The 23,374-nt window shown below is 42.5% G+C and overlaps 1 long non-coding RNA gene across 1 annotated transcript; it reads right to left on the bottom strand.

The window, feature by feature from the left end:
* Positions 1-3,616: 3,616 nt before the first annotated feature.
* On the bottom strand, positions 3,617-7,938 carry LOC110533129 (uncharacterized). The gene is made up of 3 exons (XR_016483768.1): positions 7,708-7,938; positions 6,142-6,306; positions 3,617-3,911 (listed from the first exon to the last, which is right to left on the bottom strand). It is a non-coding gene; the product is annotated as an uncharacterized LOC110533129 (long non-coding RNA).
* Between the last annotated feature and the right edge of the window lie 15,436 nt (positions 7,939-23,374).

The following is a 23,374-nucleotide window of genomic DNA, read 5'->3' as shown; positions in this document are numbered from 1 at the left end:
TTGCGCCTAAGAACAGCGCTTATCTGTGGTATATCGGCCATATACCACAACCCCTCGGACTTTAAGCAATAAGTATAAAATGTAGCCTAAATTTGTGCTGTTATCACATTTTACAGTGTGACGATCCCGGAGAGAATCGTCTCAGCTATGTATTGAAGTTCCTAGAAACCACTGCTCAGAGTAAATTAATTGCCTTCCCTCATGGGAGTATCACTTGGGAGTAACAGAGCGAGACAAATAACTCCTCAGCATATTGTATGTACACAGGTAGCAAAGTCCAAAGTAGTTGGGCATGATGCCATCTCTATTCTATGATATAAAACCATAGAAGATCTTTCTGCCTTTTAAAATTGTACCACAATACAATGTAATCAAACATGAACATGGTTGGCTAGCTGAGGAAAGAACCTCAATTTACCTTGTCATCAACAATCCACATTTTATACACAAACATAGGGCTACACTAAAACCAGGGAATGTGAAAGAACTACAAAATGCTAAATCCCAGTGGTAGCCTACGCTATGCAGTGTTGACACAAAACCTCCCCACCTAGAGGAGAAGCAACCTTCAGCAATCATGAGCCGTATACAAGCACATGCAGAGATATGCATCTACTGTACTCCAGGTTTACCTACTGTGAAAGCTCTGGGCAAATAATACTATAGCCAAGAGAATGAAGGATTAATTCATCAGAAAATAAATACACAAATCAGCACAACATGCAATGACTGAATCAAAGTATCATTAGCAAGTAAACATATAGTTAGTTACACAGTTACACAATCCTTCCTCAGGTTCAATAGCTCTAAAACGTGGGGAAAATGTGGACATTCAAGAAAGTCAGAGAATGTGCAATGTTCTTAGCGTGCATTGCGTATCCAAACAGGAGCAAAAACATTTCTATCACACAGATCGTCGGAGTGTCATTGCTGTCGGGTCCTCATTTAAGTTCAGCTTGGGCAGCATGGGAAACGTTTGTGATCTCGTCAATGTTGGTCTTCATTCTGATGTGAAAATTAACTAGTAAGTGGACCACAAAATTCATTCAGGAAATAGAGAACTGCAGTCTAAAAACAGGATGAGTTTAGATAGGAATTGTAGAGAGACTACTTCAAAACACTTGCAGATAGAGCATTTGATCAGGCACATTGCTCACACTAGGAGATGCTGACATACACAGTGTACAAAAACATTAGAGACAGGTCCTTTCCATGACAGACTGACTGGTGTAAGCTAAGGATCCCTTGATTGATGACACCTGTTAAATGCACTTCAAAAATCTGTGTAGATGAAGGGGAGGAGACGGGTTAAATAAGGATTTATCAGCCCCGAGACATGGAGTGTGTATGTGTGCCATTCAGAGGGTGAACGGGCAAGACAAAATATTCACGTGCCTTTGAACGAGATAAGGGAGTAGGTGCCCGGCGCACTGGTTTGAGTGGGTCAAGAACTGCAACGCTGCTGGGGTTTTTCCACACTCAAAAATGTTCCGTGTAGAATGGTCCGCTACCCAAACGACACGCAGCCACCTTGAAAAAAGTGTGGGAAGCATTGGAGACAAATGTCGGGCAGCATCCCTGTGGAGTACACACCCGACGAAGCGAGACTATACTGGGGGCAAAAGGGGTTACAACTCAATATTAGGAAGGTGTTCCTAATGTCTTCTACACTAGATTATTCCAACACATATACCCTGCATTATCCTAACCTTCTTACCTCAAAAAGGTGGACATCAAACACTTCATCCTCCAGAGAGTCGGGTGCTTCCTTTGCGAGAGAGAGATTTGTTGTGTTAAGCACACCAAAATCAGCCATATTGGAGAACCGCAGATATCAAAAGACTTTGCACGGAACAAAAATACATTTGTAAAAACTATGCAACTCAGCAAAAAAATAAAAGTCCCCTCACTGTCAACTGCATTTATTTTCAGCAAACTTAACATGTGTAAATATTTGTATGAAAACAAGATTCGACAACTGAGACAAAACTGAACAAATTCCACAGACATGTGACTAGCAGACATTGAATAATGTGTCCCTGAACAGGGGGGGGGGGGGGGGGGGGGGTCAAAAAGTAACAGTCATTATCTGGTGTGGCCACCAGCTGCATTAAGTACTGCAGTGCATCTCCTCATGGACTGCACCAGATTTGCCAGTTCTTGCTGTGAGATGTCGTCCCACTCTTCCACCAAGGCACCTGCAAGTTCCCAGACATTTCTGGCGGGGGGGGGGGGATGGCCCTAGCCCTCACCCTCCGATCCAACAGGTCCCAGACGTGCTCAATGGGATTGAGATCCGGACTCCTCGCTGGCCATGGCAGAACACTGACATTCCTGTCTTGCAGGAAATCATGCACAGAACGAGCAGTATGGCTGGTGACATTGTCATGCTGAAGGGTCGTGTCAGGATGAGCCTGCAGGAAGGGTACCACATGAAGGAGGAGGATGTCTTCCCTGTAACGCACAGCGTTGAGATTGCCTGCATTGACAACAAGCTCAGTCCGATGATGCTGTGACACACTGCCCCAGACCATGATGGAACCTCCACCTCGATCCCGCTCCAGAGTACAGGCCTCGGTGTAACACTCATTCCTTTGACGATAAACGCGAATCCGACCATCACCCCCGGTGAGACAAAACCGTGACTCGTCAGTGAAGAGCATTTTGCCAGTCCTGTCTGGTCCAGCGACGATGGGTTCATGCCCATAGGCGACGTGGTTGTCGGTGATGTCTGGTGAGGACCTGCTTTACAACAGGCCTACAAGCCCTCAAGTCCAGCCTCTCTCAGCCTATTGCGGACAGTCTGAGCACTGATGGAGGGATTGTGCTTTCCTGGTGTAACTCGGGCAGTTGTTGTTGCCATCCTGTAGCTGTCCCTCAGGTGTGATGTTCGGGTGTATTGATCCTGTGCAGGTGTTGTTACACGTGGTCTGCCACTGTGAGGACGCCTAAGACAGCGCTACAGGGAGACAGGACAGACGGCTGTCTGTCCTGTCTCCCTGTAGCGCTGTCTTAGGCGTCTCACAGTATGGACATTGCAATGTATTGCCCTGGCCACATCTGCAGTCCTCATGCCTCCTTGCAGCATGCCTAAGGCACGTTCACGCAGATGAGCAGGGACCCTGGGCATCTTTCTTTTGGTATTTTTCAGAGTCAGTAGAAAGGCCTCTTTAGTGTCCTAAGTTTCAATAACTGTGACCTTAAATGCCTACTGCCTGTAAGCTGTTAGTGTCTTAACGACCGTTCCACAGGTGCACGTTCATGAATGGTTTATGGTTCATTGAACAGGAATGGAAGCATTGTTTAAACCCTTTACAATGAAGATCTGTGAAGTTATTTGGATTTTTACAAATTATCTTTGAAGGACAGGGTCCTGAAAAAGGGACCTTTCTTTTTTTGCTGAGTTTATATACCGGTTTGTGAAAAGCCTCAAGTATTGCACTTTTAGCAGGACAACAAGAGGTCTACAGTAAAAAAATAAAAAAGGTAGAACTTTAGTCTTAATCGCCTAGTCACGTTTCAAATAGATTGGTCAGGAGCCAATATCTAATTTGTACCAGTTACGGATTTAAGATAATAGGATATGCACTAAATTGACAAAGTGCCATACCTAATTGCACTAAGCTGTAAAAAAGTATGGTCCATTTGCACCAAGACCAAGTTTGAGACATCCAGGTAAAGATTGAATGTAAAAGAAAAGAGGTGAATTGAGTGGTGTGCTTTTACCTCGGATGTAGAACGTGTCGGGGCTAAACCATATCAGGCACACTGAAGGATCGTGACCGGCACATTTGTTGGTTTGCAGCACTCAACAGCAAGGTGGCTGCAACAGTCTTTGTGACAGCTCACCCCACAGGGTAGAATGGAGAAGAGTGTGAGTGGTTACTGGGAGGTTAAATCTTTAGGATCATCTGAAAACAGATAGGATTGTTACTGGCATTGCTAATGTATTGCTCGATAGCTAGCATATCTTATAGACAACTTCTTATAGACAACCCCACCTCTTCACGGAGTATCTTAAATAAGACATCCATCTTATTTTAAGTACAAATAAATAAAACCTGCACTTCTTTTTGTTTGGGGAAAATGTTCTTACCACGACTGATGTGGTTGTCTCACCTCCCTATCTGAAGACGAATGCACTAACTAAGTTGCTTTAGATAATGACTAAACATGCCCCCCAAAAAATATATTGCTTTTGTGTTCAACTAAGCAATAGGTTTTGGAAATGTTTTGCTTGAGGTACAGTGCAAACACTGACTGTCTCACTGAGCAATAGTATCTGGTAAATAACCATCTCTGAAATATATACTGAACAAAAATATAAACGCAACATGTAAAGTGTCAGTCTCATGTTACATGAGCTGAATTATTTTTTTTAACCAGGTAAATGAACACATTCTCATTTACAGCAACGACCTGGGGAATAGTTACAGGGGAGAGGGGGATGAATGAGCCAATTGTAAGCTGGGGATGATTAAGTGACCGTGATGGTATGAGGGACAAATTGGGAATTTAGCCAGGACACCTGGGTTAACACCCATACTCTTACAATAAGTGCCATGGGATCTTTAATGACCTCAAAGAGTCAGGACACCCGTTTAACATCCCATCCGAAAGACAGCACCCTACACAGGGAAGTGTCCCCAATCACTGCCCTGGGGCATTGGGATATTTTTTAAGACCAGAGGAAAGAGTGCCTCCTACAGGCTGTCCAACACCACTTCCATCAGCATGTGGTCTCCCATCCAGGGACTGACCAGGACCAACCCTGCTTAGCTTCAGAAGCAAGCCAGCAATGGGATGCAGGGTGGTATGCTGCTGGCAAATAAAATAAAATACATTTTTTTTAAATGGCAGAAATGTTCCATATGCACAAAAAGCTTATTTTTGTGCACCCACATTTGTTTACATCCCTGTTAGTGTGCATTTCTCAATTGCCAAGATAATCCATCCACCTGACAGGTGTGGTATATGAAGCTGAATAAACAGCATGATCATTACACAGGTGCACCTTGTGCTGGGGACAATAAAAGGCCACTTAATTTTTGCAGTTGTGTCACAACACAATGCCACAGATTTCAAGTAGAGAGGTCTCTAATATAAGCCCTGCTCTTATTTTAGAAAATTTGGTAGCACGCCCAACCAGCCTCACAACTGCAGACCACGTCATCCCAGGACCTCCTTTCCAGCTTCTTCACCTACGGGATCATCAGGGGAGAGGGGTGCTGAGGAGTATTTCTGTCTGTAATAAAGCTATTTTGTGGGGAAAAACTCATTCTGACTGGCTGGGTCTGACTCCCCAGTGGATGGGCCTATGCCCTCCAAGGCCCACCCATGGCTGTGCCCCTGCCCAGTCATGTGAAAACCATAGTTAAAGGGTCTAATGAACTTATTTAAATTGACCTATTTCCTTATATGAACTGTAACACAGTAAACACTTTGAAACTGTTACATTTCCACTTTTGTTCAGTATAATAAACTATTACATACCATTGTGCGTGGGGCGCAGAATTCTGACAGATCCTTGTATTACTGTACCTTTACACATCTCTTGTAAAAACCCCCCTTCGGTCACTTTTAGCATTTAAAAGGACAGGGTTGGTGGTAACTTTCAAAATGATACCGATTGCTGAATGATCATTTTATCCAAATTGCAGGAAGCAATTCAAATCTATCATACAATCAACAGTGAGCAGTTAAGGAAAGTTACAAACCACGACTTTGTCAGCATTCTCAGGAGTCAAGTCATTTGCAGACAACTTGATTGATTCAAAAACAATTAGTACAGAACAGAGCTAAAGTTAGTGCATAGGCTATGAAGCAGAAGATGAAGTGTCCGCCGGAAGAGATAAAACGAGAGAGAGAAACACTTTTAAAATAGGAAACAGAACCGGTGTGTGGGTGTGTTTTGTTACATAATATTACCATCAGCACCCTTACTGTTCTACATCCTAAATGGTGCTCTCTGAATATCTTAATCCACAATCATAACAGCACTAGTCATAATTTGAGCATCCTCTGCTATGGGGGGATCAAGACATCATTTGTACACACAGGTCTTGGTACTAAATGTTTCCACCATGTTGATTCATATGTTATGTCCCTTATGATTAAAACCGCTTTTACATGGAGTCTTACATAGTTGAAGCGTAGGCATTCTTACAATGCCTTTACAGGGATGGCAAAGTGTAGGCTTCATGCAGGTCATCTCTAAAAACGTGTGGATGAACGCCCATCTTGATGTTCAGCAAAGAGCTGGCCTTGGTGATGTAGTCGATCGTCTCCTGACTGATTCTACCATCCCTGAGCGGGTGAGGGGTCAAATGTCAGTATTACAGGAACAAGATACTGTGTGTGACTAATGTGACTAAATTACTGTGTAAATTCAGCAAAAAATAAACGTCCTCTGACTGTCAACTGTGTTCATTTTCAGCAAACTTAACATGGGTAAATATTTGTATAAAACATAAGATTCAACAGTCAAACTGAACAAGTTACAGACATGTGACTAGCAGAACCGGAATAATGTCTCCCTGAACAAAAGGGGGGAGGGGGGGGGGGAAATCAAAATAAAAACATTCATTATCTGGTGTGGCCACCGGCTGCAATAAGTACTGCAGTGCATCTCCTCATGGACTACACAATATTTGCCAGTTCTTACTGTGAGATGTTACCACACTCTTCCACCAAGGCACCTGAAAGTTACCGGACACATGAGGGAGGAGCATGACTTCCCTGTAACGCACAGCGTTGAGATTGCCTGCAAATAACAAGCTCAATCCGATGATGCTGTGACACACCTCCCCAGACCATGACGGAACCTCCAGCACGATCCCTCGGTGTAACGCTCATTCGTTCGACGATAAACGCGAATCCGACCGTCACCCCTGGTGAGACAAAACCGTGACACGTCAGTGAAGAGCACTTTTTGCCAGCCCTGTCTGGTCCAGCGACAGTGGGTTTGTGCCCATAGGCGACATTGTTGCTGATGATGTCTGGTGATGACCTGCCTTACAACAGGCCTACAAGCCCTCAGTCCAGCCTCTCTCAGCCTATTGCGGACAGTCTGAGCACTGATGGAGGGATTGTGCGATCCTGGTGTAACTCAGGCAGTTGTTGCCATCCTGTACCTGTCCCGCAGGTGTGATGTTCAGATGTCCGGATCCTGTGCAAGTGTTGTTACACGTGGTCTGCCACTGCGAGGACGATCAGCTGTCCGTCCTGTCTCCCGGTCTTAAGCAGCTCATAGGACGTACATTGCAATTTATTGCCCTGGCCACATCTGCAGTCCTCATGCCTCCTTGCAGCATGCCTAAGGCACGATCACGCAGATGAGCAGGGACCCTGGGCATCTTTCTTTTGGTGTTTTCCAGAGTCAGTAGAAAGGTCTCTTCAGTGTCCTAAGTTTCAATAACTGTGACCTTAAATTGCCTACCATCTGTAAGCGGTTAGTGTCTTAACAATCGTTCCACAGGTGCATGTTCATTAATTGTTTATGATCCATTGACCAAGCATGGGAAACCGTGTTTAAACCCTTTGCAATGAAGATTTTTACAAATGATCTTTGAAGGACAGGGTCCAGAGAAAGGTACCTTTCTGTTTTTGCTAAGTTTAGTCAAGATGCTGGCCGTTATGACTAACACCGTAGCTTGAATTATACATTTACTACATCTGTCATGAATAGTTATGACCTGTGATACTCACTGACTCTAATCCAGGTCATCAAACTTGCAGAGGTATGGGAGTTTGGTCCTAATGATCTCAAATTCCTCCTGTAGAGATGTAGTCGTCTTCATCAGCGTCGGAATTCTTAAGCACTGACTGAAATATGACCAAATTAAAGGATCATTGTCGTGTTTCATAATCCCCGTCATAGTTCAAATCCCCGAGCTGACAAGGTACATCTGTCGTTCTGCCCCTGAACAGGCAGTTAACCCACTGTTCCTAGGCCGTCATTGAAAATAAGAATTTGTTCTTAACTGACTTGCCTGGTTAAATAAAGGTAAAATTAAAAATAAAATTAAAGAAAAGCCTACCGCAACCATCTTCTGTATGCGTTTGCTGCTGATGTTGGCTTTGGGCTTCACTGAAGATGCCCATTCCTCTATCACAGGCAGGCTCGTGGAAGAAGGACAAACCAAAACAGAAATGTGGATTACCCACAATTTCACCTCACCTGGCAGTGCGTGGCTCCCTCTGCAGAGACAGCTGATAGATCTCTTCCTCCGAATGGTACTGGTCCAGAGATACAAGACAGGAACAATACACAAAAATAAAATGCTAAAGCTAACCGGTAAAACAAATCTATAAAGTCATTCAGTATCAGTCACCCGGGCCAAACCATGAGCAGGTTGAGCAGGTCCATGGTGGCATCAACACTGAGTGGTGCAGTCTGGGCCAGCGCTAGCTGCTGGAGGATTGCATTGCAGGGTCTTGGCCAGGTTGTCCTTGGTCTTCTCGCGGTCGCTCCAGTCGGACAGGGCCACGTGCACTGCTATGAGGTCCTTGAGATGCACTCCCAGGATGGGGAAGCGAAAGCCCGTGTTCTCTGTGATACGCAGGCGGTACTGCCTGTACTTCCCACAGGAGGTCATAAGCTCCACCAGGTTGTTTGAATGCCTGAGACAATGGGGATGTCACACAGTGATAGACATCACTTAAGTTCCCCAGCAAGAAAAACAAACATTTCACTCATACAGAAAGGTGAACTAACAAAGACTCACTGACCAACAACCAAAATTAAACAGGTGGTGGTGGACACTCATGGGGGTGTCCACTAAAACTTGACTAGAAACATCAACTGGAACCTAAAAGACACCTACCATGAGCACCCACTGAATCTGCCCAAAAAGAGGCAAACAAAAGAAAAACCCAGCCAAACTTAAAGACAGGAAGCATACCAAAAAGGTGGCACAAAACTAAATCAGACAAAGGAATGTTTTTCTAGAAATCAGATGGGGAGAGTCCCTCTACATCGCTCAAGAGGACTGGGCCAGCTACTCTTAAATAGCACCTGGGCAGGTGAAAAACCTTCCCACTAACGTGATGGCAACCAGCACAGGTGGAACACATACTGACTAACGAGGTGACACCAACCAGTGTGCCCTGTGCGTTAAAGTGCTATACGTGCTAAAGTCCAAAGCCTGTCGAGCAGAATACCGTGGATATATAAATAACTGGGCCACATTTTGACATTGACCTACATTCAAAAATGTAGACGTTTCGTTGTAACTGATAAATGTATGTTTTCACTCTTCTTAACTAAAATATTATCAAAAGTCCTTACCTTGCTCACATCGTTGCTAATGTGGGACTGTGTGTCTTTGAGGCGTGAGATGGAGTTACTGCTCAGACCCCCCACTACTGCCATCAGAGTGGTGAAGTTCTGCAGCTGTAACAACCTCTACAGAGAGACCAGAGAAAAAATATAACCCATCTGGGCACTAACATAGCCAACGAAAGCACAACAGGGAACAGAAGACAGACCAACGTCAAGAGGCAGTTTGGGAGTTGACTCTCTTTCTGACCTGGGGGTTGACTCTCTTTCTGACCTGGGGGTTGACTCTCTTTCTGACCTGGCGGTTGACTCACTTTCTGACCTGGGGGTTGACTCTCTTTCTGACCTGGGGGTTGACTCTCTTTCTGACCTGGGGGTTGACTCTCTTTCTGACATGGGGGTTGACTCTCTTTCTGACCTGACGGTTGACTCTCTTTCTGACCTGGGGGTTGACTCTCTTTCTGACCTGGGGGTTGACTCTCTTTCTGACCTGGGGGTTGACTCTCTTTCTGACATGGGGGTTGACTCTCTTTCTGACCTGGGGGTTGACTCTCTTTCTGACCTAGGGGGTTGACTCTCTTTCTGACCTGGGGGTTGGCTCTCACAGACATGGGGGTTGGCTCTCACAGGCCTGGGGGTTGACTCTCATTGACCTGGAAGTTGATTGACTGACCTGTGCGACCCTGATGAAATGGGAGATGACTACAGCCCTCTGAGGACGGGGGGGAAGGGGGGGGGGGGGTTGCTGAGCACCATCAGATGGATCCCCTGAGACACACTGTTGAAGTGGGTGATGAAGTCTACCGTGCAGTCATGCATCACAAAGCTGTGGTGATCCTGGAACTGGAGGGCAAGGAACCGTCGTAGACACACTGTCCAATATATACATATACACACAGTCAAACGTGCACACAAACACACGGTCTCTCTCACACAAGTACAAATACAACGTATACTGCATAATTCAGCCAAGAGCAAATAAGTCAACTGAGTGAGACACAGAGAGAAGCTGGCGAACAGAGCCACCTGCTGGCCAGCCACACACACCGCTATCTGACAGAAGGACATATGCTCCATGAAGGTGAGGTGCTCTGCTAGTTCAGATGAGTCCAGGTGATGAAAGAGGAGAGATGTCTTCCTCTTCTTGAAGTCAGACTGAGCCTGTCTTCTCCACTCATATGACGGCCTAGAGAGAATAAGAAACGAACATAAACTGTAGAAGTAGAAGTACTGTGAGAGTGGCTGGTTGTCGATGCCCTCATGCACTCTGAAATTCTTTATACTGTATCATTTAAATGGTATGCTAAGCTGTCACTGTGAGAAGACCATGGCTGCCTGGCTGCTTGCCTGCTTCTATGCTTGTATGATTTTCTGGCTGCAGACAGGCGGCACTTACACACTGTCAATGTTGATGAGTGTGTTCTGGTGCTCCCCTCCCTGCTAGGCCAGCTGCTCCTTCAGCCCTCTGATCTGCTCTGCCAGCTCTGGGTTCAGATCAACACTGCTGGGAACTCACTGATCCAGTACCTTATGGAGAGACAGGGTTAAAAGGACAGAAAGGCAGGAAGAAGTTAGTATTGTCATTTCTGGCGCAGGGCCAAAGAGTATGGAAATCAGATACCTACATGGATATAGTAATACATACATTAAGTATATAATATACTGTGCATTCATGGCAATAATGGCTATCATCCAAGAAAGTCGTGAAGAGGGCACGACAACAGCTTTACCCCCTCAGGAGACTGAAAAGATTTGGCATGGGTCCTCAGATCCTCAAAAAGTTCTACAGCTGCACCATCGAGACCATCCTGACCGGTTGCATCACAGCCTAGTACGGCAACTGATCGGCATCTGACCGTAAGGCGCGACAGAGGATAGTGCGTCCAGTCCAGTACATCACTGGGGCCAAGCTTTCTGCCACCCATGACCCATATGCAAGGCGGTGTCAGGGGAAGGCCCAAAAATTGTCAACAACTCCAGACACCCAAGTCATAGATTGTTCTCTCTGCTACAGCACGGCAAACTGTACCCAAGTGAGCCCCAAGTTTAGGTCCAAAAGGCTCCCTTTTTTTGTCCAAAAGTCTCCTTAAAACAGTTTCTACCCCCAAGACATAAGACTGCTGAACAATGAATCAAATTGCCACCCGGACTATTTACATAGAACCCCTCCCTTTGTTTGTACACTGCTGCTACTTGCTTTTTATTATCTATGCATAGTCATACAACAAGCAGTGGCTCGGATGTTTGTTGACTTTGATGATCTTTTTATACTGTACCTACAGTTGAAGTCGGAAGTTTACATACACCTTAGCCAAATACGTTTAAACTCAGTTTTTCACAATTCCTGACTTTTAATCCGAGCAAAAATTCAATTTTAGGTCAGTTAGGATCACCATTTTCTTTTAAGAATGTGAAATGTCAGAATAATTGTAGAGAGAATTATTTATTTCAGCTTTTATTTCTTTCATCACATTCCCAGTGGGTCAGAAGTTTACATACACTCAATTAGTATTTGGTAGCATTGCCTTTAAATTGTTTAACTTGGGTCAAACATTTCGGGTAGCCTTCCACAAGCTTCCCACAATAAGTTGGGTGAATTTTGGCCCATTCCTCCTGACAGAGCTGGTGTAACCGAATCAGGTTTGTAGGCCTCCTTGTTCGCACACACTTTTTGAGTTCTGCCCACACATTTTCTATGGGATTGATGTCAGGGCTTTGTGATGGCCACTCCAATACTTTGACTATGTTGTCCTTAAGCCATTTTTCCACAACTTTATAAGTATGCTTGGGGTCATTGTTCCATTTGGAAGACCCATTTGCGACCAAGCTTTAACTTCCTGACTGATTTCTTGAGATGTTGCTTCTGTATATCCACATCATTTTCCACTCTCATGATGCCATCTATTTTGTGAAGTACACCAGTCCCTCCTGCAGCAAAGCACCCCCACAACATGATGCTGCCACCCATGTGTTTCACAGTTGGGATGGTGTTCTTTGGCTTGCAAGCATCCCCATTTTTCCTCCAAACATAACAATGGTCATTATGGCCAAACAGTTCTATTTTTGTTTCATCAGACCAGAGAACATTTCTCCAAAAGTACAATCTTTGTCCCCATGTGCAGTTGCAAACCTTAGTCTGGATTAGTTTTTATTGTAGGAACACAAAGAAAGTACAAATAAAGTAAAATAAAAGAACAACAAAAACAATATCTGGCAGTTACACTTCATTCTTCATCTTTTTTTTTTAACCTTTATTTAACTAGGCAAGTCAGTTAAGAACAAATTCTTATTTTCAATGACGGCCTAGGAACAGTGGGTTAACTGCCTGTTCAGGGGCAGAACGACAGATTTGTACCTTGTCAGCTCGGGGGTCAGCTCAGCTCTTGCAACCTTCCGGTTACTAGTCCAACGCTCTAACCACTAGGCTACCCTGCTGCCTCATCATCATATCATCATATTAGTTACATTGACATCTTTGAATTGGACCTTTTCCAAGTACGAAACCCATTTTCCCCAGTATTCTTGACCTCTCTCCTGTTGAGTTCTTAGAGCAAAGGTCATACGTTCCATGTGGTGTATTTCTTCTACAAAGTCTATCCATTGTGTCACTGTGGGAGGGTCTTTTTGTAGCCATTTCCTAGTGAAAGCCTTTTTACTGGCTGCCAGTAGGACCTTCAAGAGGTACTTTTCTCTATTGTGTAAGTCATCAGGTATTTCACCCATGTACAAAGAAATGAATGTTTGTTCTATGTCAAATCCCATTATTTTTCCAATGTTAGATCTTATTTCTCCCCAGTAAGGTTCGATTGCGGGGCAAGTCCAAAAGATACGAGAGTGGTCCGCCCTCAATAGACCGCATTCTCTCCCACAAGGGTGTGGTGAGCCAGTCTGTTTTGATTTCAGTTTAGGTGTTATGAAGAAACGTATAACATTCTTGAAACTGAATTCTCTCCATGACCTTGAGTTGGTGGAGCTTTGTTGAGTCTCTAATATGTTCAACCATGTGTCATCAGTTATTTCAATGTTAAGTTCCTCCTCCCATTTCTTTTTAATATAGTTTGTAGAATGTTTCTTTGAGGGTTGAATACCCAAGTAGAGATTTGAAGTAGTTTTTTTGTTACTCCCCAAGTTGTATGCGTTAGTGAATACTTGGATTAATTTTGGAGGTGCTCGAGGGTCACTTTTATCCCCCTTAAGAAATAGTGTCGAACTTGTAGGTATCTGTAAAAATCTTGTTTATCCAAGCCATGTTTTTTACTTAGCTCCTGGAAGTTATCTAGGTTCCCATTCCTTATAATTGTACTGAATGATGTGATGCCTTTCTGCGTCCATTGTTTAAACCTGCTGTCCTGAGTTGCAGGGATGAAGCTGGAGTCGTATGCGGGCCAACTCAGCAGTTTGATCTCTCGTTCTAAATTATTTTTGCTTAACTACCCTAAACCATGTCTTCAGAGAGAAATTAATCCACTGATTTAGTCTATTGTATATTTATTTTACTATGTCCTTATTTCCCAAAACTGACTGTATGGGTATCTCTGTCAAAGTAGTCTCGATATCTTTTGGATTTGGATTCGTATTCTGAATTGCACCAACCCACCAGAGGTCTCAATTGGGCTGACACATAATCATCTTTTAGGTTTGGTACCCCCACAGTTTTTTGGTAACTGTAATGTTGTATATCTAGTTCTTGGTCTTTTACTGTTCCAGATAAACCTTGATATCAGTTTATCCCATTCCCTAAACTGTTTCGGTGGGATTTCTATGGGCAGTGATTGGAACAAATACAGTAACCTTGGCAGGACGTTCATTTTGATTGCTTCAATTCTACTACTAAGATCTAAGGGAAGTGAATTCCACCTGTCTAGGTCATCATATATTTTCTTGTTAATGTGATCGTAATTCATGCAATAAAGTTTGGGTGTATCTTTTGGTAGGTTTACTCCCAGATATTTAATGGATGAAGAGGTCCAGGTGAAGTTATACCTACTCTTCAGCTCTTCCTGTGGGGTGTAATTATATACTAGGGCTTGGGTCTTGTGTACGTTAAGCACATACCCTGAATATGTTCCAAATGTTTGTAAAACATCCATCAATCTAGATACACTTGAGCCTGGGTCTTTAAGGAATAACAGAACGTCATCAGCATACATGCATGTTTTATGTTCACAGCCTCTTATGGTTATTCCCTCTAAGGTTGGGTCCTGTCTTATTGCCTGTGCTAATGGTTCTAGGTACAAGGAGAAGAGCGTGGGTGAAAGATTACAGCCTTGTCTTGCCCCTCGCTCTAATTTTGTCGTTCGTGTCAAATGTCCATTTATCTTTAATCTAGCGGTCGGACATGAATACAGTGTTTTGATGCACTGTATCACTTCTTTGTTGAAACCAAATCTTTCCATAACTTGGAATAGGTAATCCCATCCCACAGAATCAAATGCTTTTTCTGCATCTAGGCGGATTAATATTGCACTTGTCTTACTCTGAGTAATGTGGTCCATGACATGTAGTGCTCTCCTTATATTGTCCTGTGTCTGCCTATTTTGTATGAAACCAGTTTGATCTCCGTCAATCAATTATGGGATTATGTTCTCCATTCTTTTGGCTATCATTGATGCATATAGTTTAGAATCTGTGTTAAGAATTGCGATAGGTCTATATGAACTGCATTCTTTCTTATCTTTACCCTCTTTTGGGATTACTGATATGATGGCCTCTCTCCATGACGGTGGGAGACCCCCCTCCCTCAGAGTCCAGTTAAAACAGGCCTTAAGTAGGTGGTGTTAATTTTCTCTGAATGTCTTGAACCATTCTGAAGGGAAGCCATCAGTGCCTGGAGACTTGTTGACTTTTTGTTGAGATATTGCTTTATTAATTTCTTCGGTGGATATTTCTAAAGTGAATCTATCATTTTGCTCTGTCCCAATTGAGGGGAGATCAAGTGAGTTCAAAAAGTGCTCTATTGTCTGTGCATCTGCCTTCTCTGGTTGCTTGTACAGATGTGTAATATGATTCAAATGCATTCTGTATTTCATCTAATTTGCATGTGACCTTTTTTCTTTTGGGGTCTTTTATTTTGAAAATGGTATTCTGTGCTTGTTGTTTCCTGAGTGCCCATGCTAGTAATTTGGTTGCCTTTGAGCCTGCTTCATAATATCGTCGTTTCAGGAACCTAAGCTTTTTCTCTACTTCTTCTCTATAAATCCGGTCAATTTCCTGTTTTACCTTTTGAATCTCTCGTAATATAAGAGGGTCTTTGTATTGACTATGAGATCGTTCTACGTTTCTTAGGGTTTCCTGTAATTTCAGCAGTTTCTGTGCTTGAATCTTTTTCTTGAGAGATGATGTGGCTATGATCTTCCCTCTAATAACCGCCTCAGCTGCATCCCACAATATAGCAGGAGATACTTCCCCATTATCATTATTCTCCAGATAGATCAATTCTGTCTTTATTGATTCCTTGAATGCTGGATCATTCAGCATGCTTGTGTTTAGTCTCCATATAGTATTTCTTGGTTTGCTATCAAGGTGTAGAGTTAGGTAAACTCCATTATGATCTGATAAGTCGCTCTGCCCGATCCTACAATCCTTAAGCCTGTGTCTATCTGCACTGTACATGAAAAAGTAGTCTAACCTGGAGTATTCAGTGTGGCGGGCTGAGTAAAAAGTATATTCCTTATCGGTCTTGTGGGTGTCACGCCATACATCGAGCAGTCCTAGATCCTGCAGTATCCTATTGATCTTCTTGGCAACTAGGCTCATTTTCCTATTTTGGTTTGTGCTGTCCAATTTTGAGTTTAGAATTGTGTTAAAGTCCCCTCCACAGATAATTAAATCAAACACCTCCCCGTAGAAGGCCATGTCACTCCCTGGGGGTGCGTATACATTAAATAATGTAACTTCCTTGTTATCCAGTTTACATTTAACAAGTATAAATCTACCCTCCTTGTCTTTTATTTCTGACATAAACTCAAAAATTAACTGAATTTGGGATCAAGATTGCAACTCCCATTTTGTAAGAAGAAAAAAAAGTGTTCCTTAGTATGTCAACTCTCTCCCGTTTCATCTTTGCATTGAGACTTATGACCTTAAATTCCCGATGATGCATCGATATAAATAAAAAAACCCTGTGCACCGTATCTGCCTGCTTATAATGAACCTAAAAATGAACGAAAAATCAAGAACGATAATAAAGTAAACCAAAGTGGGAAAATACTTTGGTATTTGGACTCCCATGTCAGAGGACTGTCTCTTGCCTCTGGGGTTTGAGGGGATGAGCCTGTCCGCAGGATGGGCCCCTCGCTCAGATATGAAAATGCGTGAAGTAGTCACAAAAAAGACCTGGTGGAACCAAAAATAATAAGGGCGCCTATTTTGTCGCTTATACACATCGGTTAATTACAAGTGAAACTATATCGGTCATGCGTGCATATCATGAATCCTCCCCTTGATATGCCCTCTGTCGCCCCGTTTTCAATGTGTCATTAATCCTTAGCTAATATATATGTTATTAACGTGACGCTACTTAGTGTGTTCGTAAAGAACACATGCTTTTGGCTACTCACCCTTGTTCAGCATTGGGGGAAAATAGGGGATATACTTTACCTATTGTAATGTCAACCGTAACAACCCAAAGTCTTAACAGCTCGCGGTAACTATTAATTATGTTAAATCTGATTCAGTGTCTTCCATCTTCCCGTTGGAAATGCCTGAGTCTCTCTCGGATGTGAACGTCCTCTCGCCGAGATGGTTTCCCTCTTTCGCCATGACCCTGCTTGTCAACAATGATCCATGGGAGAGCCTGCTCGAGTCTTTCCGCTGGTGATGTCACCTTTCTCCTGGCGGTATACTCCACTGGGAAGCCTCTTGACTTCAGGTCCTCAGCCGCCTCGTCTGCATGCTCGTATGTAACCGAGCCATTTTCCAGAAATACCCGCATTTTTTCCGGGTATGGTGCTTGGAAGCGAATACCCTTCTCTTTAAGTGCTTTCTTAATGGGGGTGTATTCTTTCCTTCTTTTCAGTATCTCTCCCGCGTAGTCATGATCAAAGAACACTCGTTGGCCTTGGAAGTTAACAGGCTTTTTCCAGGTTGCATGTAAGACTTTCTCTTTGACTGAGAAGTTTAGGAACCGTACTACTATGGATCTTGGTGGGGCGCCGCTGGGGGGGTTTTGAGGCCAGAGCTCGGTGTGCTCTCTCAATTCCCAGGTCAGTGTCGTCTTCAGTTCAAGTATGCCCTTGAATAGACCCTCCACGAAGTTGGGCATAGAGTCTTTTTCTGCGCCCTCTACTACATTATAAAGTCTAATGTTGTTTCGACATGAGAAACCTTCGAGTTCTGTCACTTTTGCCTGTAGTGCGTGTTGGCTTTTCAGTGACTGTTCAAGTATTTCCTTGACTGCTGAGTTCCATGTGTCCGTTTCCCCAATGCGCTGTTCTGTGTCCCCCATTCTTGTAGATATGCTGTGAAGTTCTAATTTGTTTTCTTCCAGTTTCTGGTTAATGTCCTTCTTGAACTCATTTAGTTATTTTCTTACATCTTTCCGAAGTTCCTCTCGTAAGCCTGTGAGCACCTCGCGCAATTCCTCCTTCATCACCTCACGAAATGAGGGCTCTTTTGCTGCTGCTATCATATTTGCGCTAGCATTAGCCATTTCGTGTTCATCTACGGTTATATCTTCTGCTGTCTTGTTACGGGCTGTTGTTGTAGCTTTTCCTATTTTCTCCTTCTCCATTTTGCGTAGGTTGTTATAATGCTCAGAGTAAATACTTGAATTTAGGGGGGGAAATACCCAACCGATGTGCAGTATACGAAAAGCTAGGCAGCCATTTCCTAAGTTGCGTCACCGGAACCCCCAGTCTGGCTTTTTTATGGCGGTTTTGGAACAGTGGCATCTTCTTTGCTGAGCAGCCTTTCAGGTTATGTCGATGTAGGACTCGTTTTACTGTGGATATAGATATTTTGTACCTGTTTCCTCCAGCATCTTCACAAGGTAATTTGCTGTTGATTTGCACTTTTTGCAGCAAAGTACGTTCATCTCTAGGATACAGAAAGTGTCTCCTTCCCGAGCAGTATGACGGCTGCGTGGTCCCATGGTGTTTATACTTGCGTACGATTGTTTGTACAGATGAACGTGGTACCTTCAGGCTTTTGGAAATTGCTCCCAAGGATGAACCAGACTTGTGGAGGTCTACATTTTTTTTCTGAGGTCTTGGCTGATTTCGTTTGATTTTCCCATGATTTCAAGCCAAGAGGCAGTGAGTTTGAAGGTAGGCCTTGAAATACATCCACAGGTACACTTCCAATTGACTCCAATTATGTCAATTAGCCTATCAGAAGCCTCTAAAGCCATGACATCATCTTCTGGATTTTTCCAAGCTGTTTAAAGGCACAGTCAACTTGGTGTATGTAAACTTCTGACCCACTGGAATTGTGATACAGTGAGTTATAAGTCAAATAATCTGTCTGTAAACAATTGTTGGAAAAATTACTTGTGTCATGCACAAAGCAGATGTCCTAACCGACTTGCCAAAACTATAGTTTGTTAACATGAAATTTGTGGAGTGGTTGAAAAAATTAGTTTTAATGACTCCAACCTTAATAAACTTCCGACTTCAACTGTATATGTTCAGATTACCTCAACTAGCCTGTACCCCCGCACACTGACTCGGGGCCCCTGTATATAGCCTCATTACTGTTATTCTTATTGTGTTACTTTTTATTATTACTTTTTATTTTAGTCTACTTGGTAAATATTTTCTTCTTCTTGAACTGCACTGTTGGTTAAGGGCTTGTAAGTAAGCATTTCATAGTAAAGTCTACACTTGTTGTTTTCGGCGCATGTGACCAATAAAGTTTGATTTGATTTTGATTTGATATGCCTTCACAGAAATACTATGCCTATTGCTTACAGGGAAATCATATAAATCAAATCATATTTTCTTGGTCACATACACATGGTTAGCAGATGTTAATGCGAGTGTAGCGAAATGCTTGTGCTTCTAGTTCCGACTATGCAGTGATATCTAACAAGTAATCTAACAAATTCACAACAACTACCTTATACACACAAATGCAAAGGGATGAATAAGAATATGTACATATAAATATATGGACGAGCGATGGCCGTGCGGCATTGGCAAGACGCAGTAGACGGTATAGAATACAGTATATACATTTGCGATGAGCAATGTGGGTTATGTAAACATTCTTAAAGTGGCGTTATTTAAAGTGACTAGTGTCACTAGTGGCCAGAGATTTGAGTCTGTACATTGGCAGCAGCCTCTCTATGTTAGCGATGGCTGTTTAACAGTCTGATGGGTTACTGTTGAAACACAAGCCCAGAATATCACAACTAAGACCTGAAACAGTTCTTTCTCTGTAGTGCTCCATATTCACTGACTTGATAAGATGGCACATTTGTGACCCGCGTTCAGGCGGACATTTTTTTTTATAAAGAGAATAGTAGTGTGTCATTTGTCTGAAAGGATACTTGTTGGAGAGTTTCTTGGCCAGGTCAGCAGAGGAGATGTACCAGGGATGTATCGTGAGAAACATCTGGACCAGAGGCTCATCACTCAGCCTGCCTGAGATACGTGGATGAGCTTCACTGTACAAGGCAAGCCGCCAGATATTGTGTGATTCATTTAAATGGAAACTGCTGTAGTTGTGCACACAAACAAAACAACAACAAATAAACGATCAAAATGTTATCTAAGCAAGCACCGTCTTCAACTAAATCAGACACTACACCAAAAGAGAGGCAATTAGTGAATCCTTACCAAATGCTTTGATGCAAGCATCCGTAAGATCATCCGCTGTCGCTGACTGATCCAATTCGATGAACTTCATCCTCCTCTGGTTCTCTCTCCAATGTCCCTTTCTGTTGTCTCCTCCGTTCGAACACACAGTGAGATTGTGATGAGGTGTGGGATTCAGAAGAAAGGCTGTGTGTTTGCTATTCTGTTGGGCAAACCTTCCAACAGAGCCCTCTGATGAGTCTGTTAGTCCTCAGGCAGGCAGCTACCCTGCTCCAGTCAACAAGCCAAGCAACTCTTCCTCTTTCATGAGGATTTCAGTTTAAGTGTGCGTTCTGCCTCACCTTAATACATGAACTTCGGTACGGACATGAAAACAAAAAAAGAGTATGTATGTTTTACCCATCTGAGAGTAGGCCTAGCAAATTGGTATTCCTCTGTTCACTCACTGATGTTAATACCAAGTGGTCTATTTTTGTGACAAAAGAACCAGCAATATTGCAATATTTTGGTTTTAATAATTCATCCTTCCACATCAATGTTTGATCTGATTATAAATGATGAAAGGAAAAGATCATCTCAGCCAAATGATTACCCATCAGACAGAGATCAAAGTGTGTTGGTGGCTGTTCAATCTTTCCCACGTATTAAATAAATGTCAAACACAATTAGACATTGCTCTGTTTTGCATACATTTCCTGACCTATTAGATACAGTAGATGAGTCATCACAACACTATTCCCAGCACTTGACACCACAACCAGTCTAACAACCCAAATTATATTAGATCCTAAAAAAATGTCTTACCCTCTTGAAATGACCCCAGCAGTGTTGTCGTGAGGTGTGTAAAAACTGGAAAAGTGTCTGTCATCAAGTGGATAGCAAACATCAAGATAACTTATTTGACCCTGTTAAGACCTCCTTAACTATCTCACTAAATGTAAATGTTAATGCTGTATATTAAAAGTCATTAGGATCCCATCAGAAGACTACGAGAGCTGTCGGAACCACTCCATCCCATAACGTATTCCAAGCAGTTTGTCTGACTGAGTGACAGATACTTTTGCTCTCAGTTTCCTTTTTTTGCTGAGCGATTTAAGTGCAGTCACATTCCCTCCTCTTGACCGCGCCCCAAAGTGTCAACCACCTTTCCTCTCAATAAAGTAAATGCGCTAACAAAGTACTGCTGTGGTCATGGAAACATGTTTGTCTCCTCTCTCTCTCTCTCTCTCTCTCTCTCTCTCTCTCTCTCTCTCTCTTCCTGTCAACACACATACGCACACACACATCCTGAGGGTGGGGGTGTAATCGTGGTTTTCCTTTCTAGTTATTCCATTTGTTTAAGTTTGCAAATCTGTGTTTCAAGTATGTTTCAGATTTGAGATTCTTCAAAGTCGCCACGATTTGACTTGATGACAGCTTTGCACACTCTTGGGCACTCTCTCAAACAGCTTCACCTGGAATGATTTTCCAACAGTCTTGAAGGAGTTCCCACATATGCTCAGCACTTGGTTTTCCTTCACTCTGCGGTCCAACTCCTCCCAAACCATCTCAATTGGGTTGAGGTTGGGTGATTGTCTAGGCCAGGTCATCTGATGCAGCACTCCATCACTCTCCTTCTTGGTCAAATAGACCTTACACAGCCTGGAGGTGTGTTGGATCATTGTCCTGTTGAAAAACAATGATAGTCCCACTAAGTGCAAACCAGATGTGATGGTGCTGGTTGAGAGAATGCCAAGAGCGTGCAAACTGTCATCAAGGCAAAGAGATGCTACTTTGAAGAATCTCAAATCTCAAATATATTTGGATCAGTTTAACACTTTTTTTTGGTTACTACACGATTCCATATGTGTTATTTCATAGTTTTGATGTCTTCACTATTATTCTACAATGTATAATAGTTTTTAAAAAATAAAGAAAAACCCTGCAATGAGTAGGTGTCCAAACTTGACCAGTACTGTATGTCTGTGTGTTTTCACCATATGCTTGCTCATCCAGATTCACAACTTGCCTTTCTGTAGGCCGTCGTTGTAAATAAGAATTTGTTCTTAACTGACTTGCCTAGTTAAATAAAGGTTAAATGCCAACATATGCATATGACAACAAGAGGACATGTTTGGAGAATATTTGTATTCTCACATATTTTAAATGCATCTGCAAGATAACTATGAAGATAAAGTCAATTAGATGATCAAATAACACAAATTCCTTTTGAGCTGATGTAATCACAAACAGACAGTAACTGTGCCCAAGCTGTCAAGCTCTAGTTTCCTGCTCCCTCTGTCCAGGCCAAGGGGTCATTTCCCATGACCCTATTCTACTGATGTTTGCTAGGAAACAATGTGAGTACTACAGTGGTTATACTCACATTGTTTCCTACTACAGTGAGTACTACAGTTGTGGCGTAGGAGGAAGATTGGAACGTTGTCAAACAAGAGATCATGAGTTCAGATCCCAAGTGAGGAAATTACTTTGCACATTAACATGCACATTGTAATCATGTTTGTCAAATATGTAAGTTGAAAACATTTTATGTTAAAAGCACTATGTGTGTCATTAGTTCCATATCATTTTTTTAGGGGAAAATGCCCAAATAATTCTAGTTGAATGAACATACGAGACAAGCAAACACATAATTTTAAGTTGACTGAATGTTTTCTCAAACATTATTTTTTTTGTTCAGCTAACACTTGGACCGAAAAGTTGAGTAAACAAAAAAAAACCGGTGGAACCAGTTACTTAATAATAATTAGTTGAAACAACAACTTTTTTTATTTTATTTTTTTATTTATTTTTGTTACAGTGAAGGAGGGTGTTGATTACTGGAAGTCATTGGAGTACATCATGTACTGTACACTTTCATGATATTAATAACAAAGACCGCAATTGAAATGTAATACAATCATGTTTTTTTTGTTGCAAGTATTGTATATTATATTTAAAACAATATCATTTAATCTTACAAGAAACCCAATCGTTTTGTAAATTTAAAGTGGTGTTGTGTTGTTGGAAATGTGGAAGGTTTGGCTCATTCCCTGCCAGTACCTCTGCCGGGTGTAACCCTTCTGTTCTCTTCTTTGTAACATGTTTTTTTTGTGAAGTATTGCGTCTTGTTATTTTCTACCCTTTTCAGATATTGAATTGTTGAGGTCTTTCACAAATGGTTAACATATTTTAAGAGTTCAAAACTTCATTCACTTTTTCAGTATGAAACCTTCTACTGTTAGTAACCTCACTGAAGGGAGAAAACACAATAATGACTACACCATCCTAATGTAGAAAGGTCACAAATAAATATTGCCTTTCCCCTAAAGCTGTGGTCTTGCTCGGTTTGTGTCAG

This window comes from Oncorhynchus mykiss, chromosome 10 (genome assembly GCF_057628025.1).
Source record: "Oncorhynchus mykiss isolate SJ-2025 chromosome 10, ASM5762802v1, whole genome shotgun sequence".
Lineage (NCBI taxonomy): Eukaryota > Metazoa > Chordata > Actinopteri > Salmoniformes > Salmonidae > Oncorhynchus > Oncorhynchus mykiss.
The sequence above is the reverse complement of the archived record's forward strand: the minus strand, read 5'-3'. Positions and strand labels throughout refer to the sequence as shown.